General features: G+C 37.4%; 1 non-coding gene across 1 annotated transcript; it reads right to left on the bottom strand.

The window, feature by feature from the left end:
- Positions 1–2,131: 2,131 nt before the first annotated feature.
- Positions 2,132–2,238, bottom strand: LOC141700677 (small nucleolar RNA R71). The gene has a single exon (XR_012566456.1). It is a non-coding gene; the product is annotated as a small nucleolar RNA R71 (small nucleolar RNA).
- Positions 2,239–11,953: the final 9,715 nt, after the last annotated feature.

Here is an 11,953-nt window from a genome sequence, read left to right as displayed (position 1 = left end):
TCTATGCCAGTGTTGAGTGACATTTATGATACTTTATTACGCTTTAATAAGCTTTGAATCGGTATATTTGTACTCAAGTTGTTAAGTGTTTTAATGTGTTTTCTAGTGTTTTTGCATTTCAGGCATTACTCGGGTAATCAGGTGAATTAGCATTGTTTTGGTGCTAATTTGGAGTCCAGGTGGTGTTGGAATAAAAGCTCGTGGAAAGCCAGCTCGAAGCAGTAAGATTTAAGAAGAAATCTGATTTTTTCCCAGAAAGACGGCGCGCCCGCGCTGTGATAGCGCGCGGCCATGCCGGGGTTCCAGAAATACAGCGCGCCCGCGCTGTGATAGCGCGCGCCCGTGCCGATGCCGAATTTCAGAATCCTGTTTCTAATACAATTCTAAAAGGGAAGGCTTCCAGATTGTTTAGGGCTGCTATATATATTCATATTAGGTCGTTTTTAAAAAGATATCAAGTAAGAGACGGACTAGAGCGCAAGGAGAAGATGACAAGAGACCTTTAGCATAATTCAGCAAAGGCAAAGACGATCTAGTTTATTCCTATGAATCTTTTTTTGAGTTATAAATTGGATGTTTGTTTCTTGTTTTGTTGAACCTATACTCTTGTTTGTACTTGGTTTATTTATTCGTATAAAGACTATATTTGCTATATCATGTTTTCATCGGAACCCACGTTGATGATGAGTCCGATTATGGGCTAATCGTTATCGTGGGGTTCTATCGGATTTATTTATGGATTTCTTTAGTTAAATTGTTTGATGCCTTAATATGTGGTGATTGTATGATATCGTAGTATTGGTTGTGCGTATTCGTCTTATGAGCGTCCCGAACTTATAAGATAGAGTTTTAATTCTTAATGAAGTGAAAGTGAATTTAAGGATTTAGAACTTGCCATGCTAGCATAGGTTCATGTATTTATTATGCATGATTCGTAGGTAATTTTAACCATCTTACTTGCCCTATGTAATCAAGATAGATAACTTGTTCTTAAACCGTTATGTTGCCAAATTCTATAGACATATAGGGTCTCAATATAACTGGTGTCTATTCAGCTTCTATCTCTTTTGTGGATGTCTGGTAGAATGGTACTCATGCAATGAAAGTTGGCGTTTATCAATTTCGTATTGTTTGATTAGTGTCATCACCAATGCATGCTAAGGTTAAGAATAATAAGGATATTGGATGAAGTATTTAATGAAGTTAGAATCCCATGTTTGTCATATATATTAATTCAGTCAATCTTATTCTCGAAGTTATAATTATTAGTTTAATTCTTAGTTATAAACAATCTCAAATTGTTATTCGTCTTAGCATTGGATAATAACCATACATTATTGCTTAGGTGCGTAAATTAGATAGTTAACCAATACAGTCTCTGTGGGAACAAACTAGAAAAGATTCTATACTACTTGCTAACTCGTATACTTGCATGTAATATTAGTGCGTGTTTAGCGACTAACAAGTTTTTGGCGCCACTGCAGGGGACTGCAGTGTTAATTTATAGTTTATATGCTTTCCATCAGTGGTCGTTAAAGTTCACTGACTCGGACATTGTTACTTGTTTATTCCTTGTCTGGTTTCAGGTACTCTAGCGAGGGTGTATGCATACGCGTTCGCGTACTCATAAGAGAACACTGGATAAAGCTGAGGAAGAACTCGTGGTAATGCTTAGGGAATTTTTTGAGGAAGAAAAGAAGGTAGAAGAAGAAGAGAAGTCGATGAACCAGTTGTAGTAGCGATGGGAGATCAAGCAAAAAATCCGAAGGCTTTGATGGACTATTATAAGCCTAAGATTAATGACATTCAGTCAAGCATCATCAGGCCAGCCATCAGGGCTAACATTTTTGAGATTAAGTCGAGCATGATTCAGATGATACATAACTCAGTTCAGTTTGGGGGTTCTCTTACTGAAGACCCCAACATGCACATCAGGTATTTCATCGAGATCTGCGACACCTTCAAATTCAACGATGTGACTGAGGATGCTATTAAGCTACGACTCTTCCCATTCTCTCTGAGGGACAAAGCTAAGTGTTGGTTATATTCTCCACCAGCAGGGTCTATCACCACTTGGGAAGATCTTGCTCAAAATTTTCTCACTAAATTCTTCCCCATGGTGAAGATTGTTGTAATCAGGAATGCTCTTACCCAGTTCGCGCAGCAAACTAGAGAATCTCTGTGTGAGGCTTAGGATCGATATATGGAGATGCTAAGGAAGTGCCCGCACCATGGCATGCCTGATTGGATGATTATTAACTGCTTTTACAATGGATTGGGTCCTACTTCTAGGCCAATGCTTGATGCAGCATCAGGAGGAGCCCTGTGGGCTAAAAGCTACGATGAAGCTTATGAACTTATTGAACTGATGGCTGCAAATGAGTACCGGAATCCTTCCTAGAGACTGACTCATGGGAAAGTTGCAGGAATTCTGGAGTTGGACGCAGCAACTGCTATCGCTGCCCAACTTAAGGCTTTGACTATGAAGGTGGACACGTTGGCTAATTATGGTGTAAATCAAATCTCTAGTGTCTGCGAGCTTTGTGCTGGTGCCCATGAGACTGATCAGTGTGCCATTTCTAGTGAATCATCTCAGTTCGTGAGCAATTTTCAGCGATCGCAGCAGCCAGTGCCAGCCACCTATCATCCTAATAATCACAATCATCTTAATTTCAGCTGGAGCAACGCTCAGAATGCGGTTCAACAGCCTTGTCAGCAGTATCCAGCTAAATAGTACAACCCCCTGGTTTTCAGCAACCGCGGTATGCACCAAGACAACAACTCCAGCTACAACAAGCCAATGAAAAATTTGAATTAGAGGAGTTGAAGCTTATGTGCAAGAGTCAAGTTGTTCCTATCAAGACCTGGGAAAATCAAATTGGGAAAATTGCCAATGCCTTTCTAAATCGTCAACCTGGTACACTACCAAGTGACACTAAAGTGCCAAGCTAGAGGGAATCTAAGAAGCAGGTAAATGCAATCACTTTAAGGTCTGGAAAGGTTGCAAATCCCGAACAAACTCAAGAATTGATTGAAGAAGTTGGGGCTGAGAAAGAACTAGTGTAGCAGGATGAAGAAGTGGAACCAAGGAAGATTACTGTTGAGCACACTCCGCCTGAGGGTATTACAGGGGAGAAACAGATCTATCCTCCACCGCCTTTACCTAAGAGGCTGCAGAAGAAAAAGATGGACAAGCAATTTGAGAAATTTCTGGAGGTGTTCACGAAACTTCATATCAACATACCTTTCGCCGAGGCTCTCGAGCAGATGCCTAGTTATGCAAAGTTTATGAAAGGTATTCTCTCTCGGAAGGTGAAGCTATATGATTTAGAGACAGTCGCTCTCATGGAGGAATGCAGTGTTGTGCTGTAACAGAAGTTGCCCTCGAAGCTTAAAGATCCAGGAAGCTTCACCATTCCATGTACTATTGGAAAAGTGTCTTTTGACAGATGCTTATGTGACTTGGGAGCTAGCATCAATCTGATGCCTTTGTCAATTTTCAAGTAGTTGGATCTACCTGATCCTAATCCGACGTATATGACTTTACAGTTGGCCGACCGTTCTATTATATATACGCGAGGTATTGTGGAGGATGTCTTGATGAAGGTTGATAAACTCATCTTTCCTGCTGATTTTGTAATTCTTGAGTTCGAGGAGGATACAAAGATTCCCATAATCTTGGGAAGACCTTTCTTGGCAACTGGCCGAACCTTGATAGATGTGCAAAACAGTGAGCTTACAATGTGAGTGCTGGATCAGGATGTGACTTTTAATGTGTTCAATGCTATGAAATTTCCTACTGATAATGAGGAGTGCTTAAAAGTGGAGTTGGTCGATTCGGTAGTCACATCGGAACTTGATCAATTGCTAAGGTCTGATGCCTTAGAAAAAGCCTTATTGGGAAATTCAGACACTAAAGATGACGAAGGTGAAGAGCAATTACAATATTTGAATGCTTCTCCCTGGAAAAGGAAGACTGATATGCCTTTTGAATCTCTTGGAATGGAAGAATTGAACAAAGCTCCTAAACGCCTCAAGCCTTCGATTTAGGAAGCTCCATCTCTTGATCTTAAGCCTTTACTTGAGCATTTGAGGTATGCGTTTTTAGGTGATGCATCTACTCTACCTATTATTATTGCATCTGACCTTTCAGGTAGTGATGAGGAAAAGCTATTGAGGATTCTGAGAGAGTTCAAATCGGCAATTGGATGGACTATAACGGATATCAAGGGGATCAACCCTTCTTACTATCTGTATAAAATTCTGTTAGAGGAAGGTAGCAAGCCTACATTCAAGCAGCAAAGAAGACTTAATCCTATCATGAATGAAGTAGTGAAGAAGGAAATTCTGAAGTGGCTTGATGTAGGGATCATCTATCCTATCTCTGACAGTTCATGGGTAAACCCGGTTCAATGTGTGCCAAAGAAAGGTGGAATTACTGTGGTAGCAAATGAGAAGAATGAGCTTATTCATACACGGATAGTCACGGGTGAAAGGAATAGGTCCTAAGTCCAATCATGTATTAGGATTTAGGAATAACTTTTATGTAATCTGTTTTGATTTCATTGATATTAATAAAAGACTTGTTTTGTTTTTATTACGGGCTCTATCTATTTAAGTGTTTAAATAAGATATACCATAGTTTAGAGTAAAGCTTTTATGGATTATGATGAGATCATAATAGTGAGACCTAAAAGATGATAACTCTAAACTTAAATAGTTCCTGGTCATAGGATTACTAACTGGTAATTAATAATCTGCAAAGATCGGTACATACTATGCTTGCTTCATTTTGAAGGATGTCTGTTCTCATAGATATTTGTGTGGTGACACTATAGCTAGTATGTATGTGCTTATTATAGAATAAGTTCACTGAACATGACTCGCACAGCTGAACAACTGATGGAGTTCACTCACGTGTCAGCAGTTGTTCACATAGTGATAGTTGTACAAGTATCCCTAGACTTGAGGTCATCATAGTCATCTTGTGTACACTGAACTATGCTTTGGTTTAGTTCTTAGTCTCCAGGGACAATTATTAGGGCTCTACTGGGTATAGGAATTTGTACACGAAGATAGTGTATGATCAATAAAGGATCTACCCCTTCCAGTGAAGGAAGCGAATGTTCAAGGCTGATCCACTTATGCTAGTTCAGGAATCTCTGGCCAGAGTGAATGAAATTAGAAAGGAGTTTCTAATTTGCATAGAACTAAGCATAGTAAATGGTAAGCAAGTGATTAAATTAGATAGGCTTGACACGAGATCCATGCCTTGTATTTAATCAGGACGGTAACTATTCACTGAATAGGTTCTTGGTATTCTAAGTAGTGAATTCGTATTATCCGGATAGTCGCGATATGCTGAGAAGTATCCCTCACGATGTAGAATAAATATGATTAATTAATTAATCATATTTAATAAATTAGAGAATTTATATAAATAATGATAAAATAGTTTTATTATTATTTATTTCTACTACCGGCTTAATATTGAACCTACAGGGTCACACCATAAAAAGAGAATGATTTAATGGTGGAGGAATTAATTAATAATGGCTGATAATTATTTATTTATGAAATAAATAGTTAATTGGAAAATTTAATAATTGATTAAATTATATTTAATTGATTATAAATTAATTAAGAAAAGTTCTTAATATTATTAATTAAGAATTTAATTTTTAGAAATTAAATCAAGAGAGAGAATTATTTCTAAAGTGTTTAGAAAAAGGATTAATAATTAAAAGGTGTTTTAATTATTAATGAGAATAATAAATGGGTTAATAATAATAATATTTTATGGGAAAATTTTAGCTGAAAATTTTGCCTATAAATATACTATTATAAACCCTATTTTTATTCCAACCCAAAATTTTTCAGAAAACCTAATTCTCTCCACCTCCTCCTCCTTCTTAACGTCGTTTTCTTGGTGGATACCGGTGGAGTGCTTCACGTTTGAGGAACAGCTGCTAAGGATCTCCGATCGTTGCTTTTGGATAGCTATTAAAGGTTAGTAATCGATTCATATATTTTAATCACGATTTATATGCTTTTATTTGGATTTTATATGTGTAAAAGTGTTTTATCATGCCTCCGCTGCGATTAAAAATCCAACAATGGTATCAGAGCATAGGTTGTATGCATATAGATCTGTGGTAAAAATTTCAGAATTTTATGTGCTTGTATGAATTAATTATGATTTTTACAAGTTATATTATAGATTAATTATGTCTGATGAGAAATCGTTTCTCAGAATAATTTTGAATGCTGATCTGGGTTCTACAAGTGTTGTAGATCGTCTGGGTATTTTTTTCATAATTTTATGATGTATAGATTTTTTATTATGAATTTTTGAAGATCTTGCAATTAAATTCGTAATTAAATAATCATGTATATATATATAAATTGTTAGTATGTATGTATATATCTGCATCTGTTGAATGTGCTGCTATTAAAGAGAAGACAGACACGGCGATCGAGAAGAAGCTGTCAGGCGGCAACAGTCGACGCAGGAAGGAGGACGGCGCGTCTGCCGTGCGCGCGTGGGGTACACGCGCTCGTGTACCACGCGCGGCGCATGGCGGACACACGCTGGTCAACGTGCTGACGTCATCAGATGACATCATGCTGACGTCATCGTAGGGTCGTAGGCGCGTGAAGCGCGTGGGGAGCGTGGCGCGCGTGGGCGGTGTTCTGACAGCGCGTGTGTGCGTGGCCGCGCGTGGGGACCTTGTTTGGGCGCGTGAGGGCGCGTGCCAGCTCAGAATTGGGTGTTTTTGGTGCCGTTGGATTCGTCTTTTCGAGACGCTTCTAATGGTATATTGTATGATATTTTATGAAATTGTTTCGAACTGCTTATAGCTAACAGAAGTGTTTTCAAGCTGTTTTTGACTATTTGAATTGCTTTTAAATGCTTCATGTGATACATAGAGATGTATAATGCTTAGACCAATATGCTAGATGATGTAACATGCCTACCTTGATGTTTATTCATGTTTATATATGTGATATATGCTTAGTTTATCATGCGATGATAGATTTAGGTGAACTTAAATGAACATAAGGTGTTTGTTAAACAATCTAGTATAGTGAAATTGTTTCATAACCTTAATAATAATATTATGAATACAATCATGAGATTCTTGTGTTTATGAAACACGTAATTGAATATGAATTTTCAATATTGAGAGAAAGGATGATTCTGTCAACAACAAATTTCTATCTGTAAGAAAGGGTTATTAAGTGACGCCTCTTGACAATGCTCCACCCGATTTGGGAATCATCTGATTATTGATTATTGATTTGAAATATTTAATTTAAAAGGAAGAATCTCTTTATAATATGATTATGATTGTAACGTAATATAATCCCTCTAAAATTAAATAATATCAAGTAGTAATTGGCCAATGATACAACGGGCTTGTGTCGGTCATAGCCTTCCAACATGATAGAAACTAGTTCTTATTTTTAAATCATTGTCGATTCATGCTACAGCCGAGGGCTTTGATTTCAAAATAAGAAATACTTGTCTATTACATAGATATGTGTACATTGAATTAGAATCTAAAGGTCGGTACGTGCCACAGCCGTGGGCCGTTAGGGACTGATTTAATTGTACGGAATGTTGGGTTAGACTTGACTTAGAATATTGAGTTTGTCGCGCCACAGCCGTGACTCAATTATTCAAGAGGCTAAAGTTTAATTAGGGAATAACATAAGATGTAATTGACAAGAGTTGTCTGCCTATTGAACATTACATGGCGGTTCGTGCTACAGCCGGGGTTGTGTAATGGAATGTAGGATCCTTATTCCCACTAGCATTATGAATGCTTAATTTTTCACGTAGGGGGTTGAATAAATTAGATAAACTAGTGGGAGCCACTTATGAATAAAGACCCGATTCATATAGTGTTTTGAAATGAAATTGAATATTTACTAAGTGTTGTTATGTGTTTATCATTTACAGATTTACAATATACATTATGTCTTCTGCACTATCACTCAAGAGCATACTGGATGCTCACAAGTTGACTGGTCCTAATTATGCTGACTGGCTTCGAAACTTGAGAATTGTTCTCAGGATTGAGAAGCTGGAATACGTGATTGACTCACCTAAGCCTACTGAACCTGCTAGTGATGCACATAATGATTAACATGTTGTGTATCGTAAGTGGGTAGATGATGCAAATGTTGCTCAATGCATCATGCTAGCTTCCATGAACATTGAGCTACAGAAGGAACATGAGCATATGTGGCAGGCAGGACAACTCGATATGAGATATCGAAGGAGCTGTTCGGTTGTAGGATGTCTGAGGGATCATCTGTGAATGACCATGTACTTAAGATGATCAATTTGATTGAACGTCTTGGACAACTTGGTTTTTCCATGGATGGGGAGCTGAGCCAAGACTTGGTCTTGCAATCGCTTCCGAGTTCGTTCTCGCAGTTTGTTGTGAACTTTCACATGAATAAGTTGGATGTCAGCCTGCCTGAACTCCACAACATGTTGAAGACTGCGGAATCGAATTTCCCCCCTAAGAAGAGTTCTGTTCTTCTAATTGGTGAAGGTTCCAATCCTAAGAAAAGGAAGAGGAACCCTTCCAAGAAGAAGAAAGTAGGTGAAAAAACGCCGGTTCCACCAAAAGCTGAAGACCCCAAGAGCAAAGTTGTTTGCTTTCACTGTAACAAGGTGGGGCACTAGAAGAGGAACTGCAAGGTATACCTTACAGAATTGAAGAAGAAGAAGGGTAGTGAGACTACCGCTTCTGATTCAGGTATGTTCATGATAGAAGTGAATATGTCATTAAATCAAATTTCTACTTGGGTATTAGATACCGCCTGTGGTTCTCATATCTGCAATTTGTTGCAGGGACTAAGGAGAAGTAGGACTCTTAAGGAAGAGGAGGTGATTCTACTGATGGGAAATGGAGTAAGAGTTGCTGCTGAAGATGTAGAATCATTTCATTTACATATGCCTACGGGCAAGACTATTTTTTTTAAATAATTGTTATTTTGTTCCCTCGATTGTGAGGAATATTATTCCCATGTTAGACTTGGCTGGATTTTCATTTATTATTGAGAATAATGAATGTTATATTCTTAGAGATAATATTCTTTATGGACGTGGTACTTTAAATAATGGTTTGTATAAATGTGACATAATTTACTTCAGATTGAACAAACTAATAAAAGAAAAGGGATGATGAAAATCGCACTTTATTGTGGCACTGCAGTCTCCATTTAGTAGACATGGAGAGAGGGCTGCAAATTTGCTAGGAATGGTACACACAGATGTATGTGGACCAATGTCTACGCAAGCCATGGGTGGATTTTCATATTTCATTACTTTCATGGATAATAGATCTAGATTCGGATATGTGTTTGATGAAACACAAGTCTGAAGCCTTTGAAAAGTTCAAAGAGTATAAGTATGAAGTGGAGAAACAAACCAAACATAGTATTATAATTCTTCAATTAGATCGAGGTGGTGAATACTTGAATGGAGAGTTTCTGGATTATCTCAAAGTAAATGGTATAGTCTCCCAGTGGACGCCTCCAGATTAGTATCTGAAAGGAGAAATCGAACTTTGTTAGACATAGTTCGGTCCATGATGAGCTATGCAAATCTTCCAGTATTCCTATGGGGTTATGCATTGGAAACCTCTGCATATTTACTGAATAAGGTGCCTTCCAAATCTGTTCCTCAAACTCCGTATGAGATATGGAAAGAAAGGAAACCGAGTCTTAAACACGTTAAGATTTGGGGATGTCCAGCTTATGTCAAGTAAGTTGACCCAGATAAGCTGGAATATTGATCCGTAAAATGTAGTTTTGTGGGATATCCTAAAGAGACTTTAGGGTATTACTTTTACACCGATCATCGGGTGTTTGTCTCCAGACATGCTACCTTCTTGGAAAAGGAGTTTATCCTTGAAGGAAACAGGGGGAGCAAAATTGAACTTGATGAAGCACAAACTACTACGGATCAAGTGGAAACACCTGTTCTGAATGAACAACCTTCTGTGGAACAGCCCATTCGTAGGTCAGAGAGAGTGTCTCGCCAACCTGAGAGGTATTATGACCATGTCATTGAGAATGACTGTAACGGCCAAGAATTTTGCGTCATAATTAAGAAAGTAAAGTGCGTGTTATGTGATGAGATTATAATTACTTGATTAAGTGGTAATTATTTGTCATATCTGAGAAGCGTGGATAAAAATGTTCTAATTTAAAGAGTCAGCTTAAAAGTCGAGCTGTGGTGTCGGGCCGTCAGGTAGAACGGAACCCGTCCTAATATGGAAATTAAATAATATAAAATGTGAATTATATGTGAAGTGAATGAATAAAGTATTTCGTCTTAAGAGACGTGTTAATTGGCAAAGGTAATGAGAAGCGTATTCGAAACGCTGAGCGTCGGGCCGTCAGGCTAAACGTGACCCGGTACGCGTAAAAGAGTATAAAGATTTAAGAGTGATATATTTTATAATCAGACCTGAGTCGTTATATGATCATATATGTGTGATTGCTTGCCTGTGTGCATGACTGTGTACTCTGTGACATTTTTTTTTTTGGATTAAAAGGAATTACTTGATTTAAATAAGGGTTTATTTAACCTTCGTGCAATTTTATAAAATCATCTGAGATGGATAAAAACATGAGATTTGTTCTGTTATCTTCGTAGAGGTCTTAAAGACTTTTTAAAAATGATAAGTGAATTTAATTGTGGATCTTTGCATTTTTAAATTAATTTTATGTGGAAAATATATTTATTAAAGCGAGTTTGCAAAATTCATATAAAATCAACCGTTCGCTCAAAAATTCATTATGAGTAATGGTTGGAAAGCTAATTTCGAGATCTACGTGATAAAGATTTTTATTCAAAGCGATTTCATCGTTCTGAGAGAAGCCTTTGCAGATTAATTCTAATTTCTTTTAAGGATAAAAAGAGAGTCAAATTAAGCAATAACCAAATTACCATATTACCTTCCCTTGGTAATATAAAATCACCCCACCTCCTTCTCTTTTCTTTTCTTCCCGAGCCCTCCTCTTCATTCTCTCTTTCTCTCATTTCTTTTCTCTCTCTCTCAGGTTTTTCTCTCCCTCTCGGTACTCTCTCTTTCTTCACTCTCTTTCACTTATTCTTCACTAATTTTCGGGTATAGAACCCTAATTGTGTGAGAAATAGAGATATCCACTTGTATTCATTCATGCATGTTGCCATTTTAAAGTTTTTGGGAAAGATCAAAGTTGAGTTTGGTGATTTTTGAGTTCGGCTTTCATGAAAATAAAAAGGGGTCTTGTGTTTTGAATGAGGATTGTGTTGCATGTGTGATTACTTGAGTAATTGGTGGTTGATGGTTGGAAACCCCCGATTGGGGGCACCACCGAGATACCACCGCCACCGGTAATGAACTCCGGTGAACCGGTGGTGAGCTATGATGCTTTGACTGAGCTCTAATAATTCAAAAACTTGGTTTCGAGTGTTGCATGTTTGTTTTTTTTTAGAGAATCCGAATGTTGATCTTGGTTTAAAAATGTTGTTACACTCAAATGATTTGATGAATATTTATAGTATCGATTTGAATTAGGATTTGATTGTGATTTAAAGGTGTGTATGTTAAATATGATTGCATGTTGAGTTGTGGTTCGAGAATTTGTTATAAAGTTTCGGTTTTAAAGAATGAGTGTTCAAATTATTATTGATCAAGTACTTTTGGTTTAGATTAAACTCAATTCTTGATTTTTGAACTTGCATGTTGGTTTTTGCTAGTTGCATGGCATTTTGTTGAAAAAGGCCGAATGGCCATTATAATTTTAAAGAAATCAAGTTGATTGTGGTTGATTGCATGATTTAATGATTTGATGTTAAGAAATAGGATGATTTGTGATTCAAGGAGTAAGAATATCAAGTTGCATGTCTTGTTTTTTTGAAAAAGGCCGAATGGACTTAATC

This window comes from Apium graveolens, unplaced genomic scaffold (genome assembly GCF_009905375.1).
Source record: "Apium graveolens cultivar Ventura unplaced genomic scaffold, ASM990537v1 ctg2693, whole genome shotgun sequence".
NCBI lineage: Eukaryota > Viridiplantae > Streptophyta > Magnoliopsida > Apiales > Apiaceae > Apium > Apium graveolens.
Note: the sequence above shows the minus strand (reverse complement) of the source record. Positions and strands in the feature narration are given on the sequence as shown.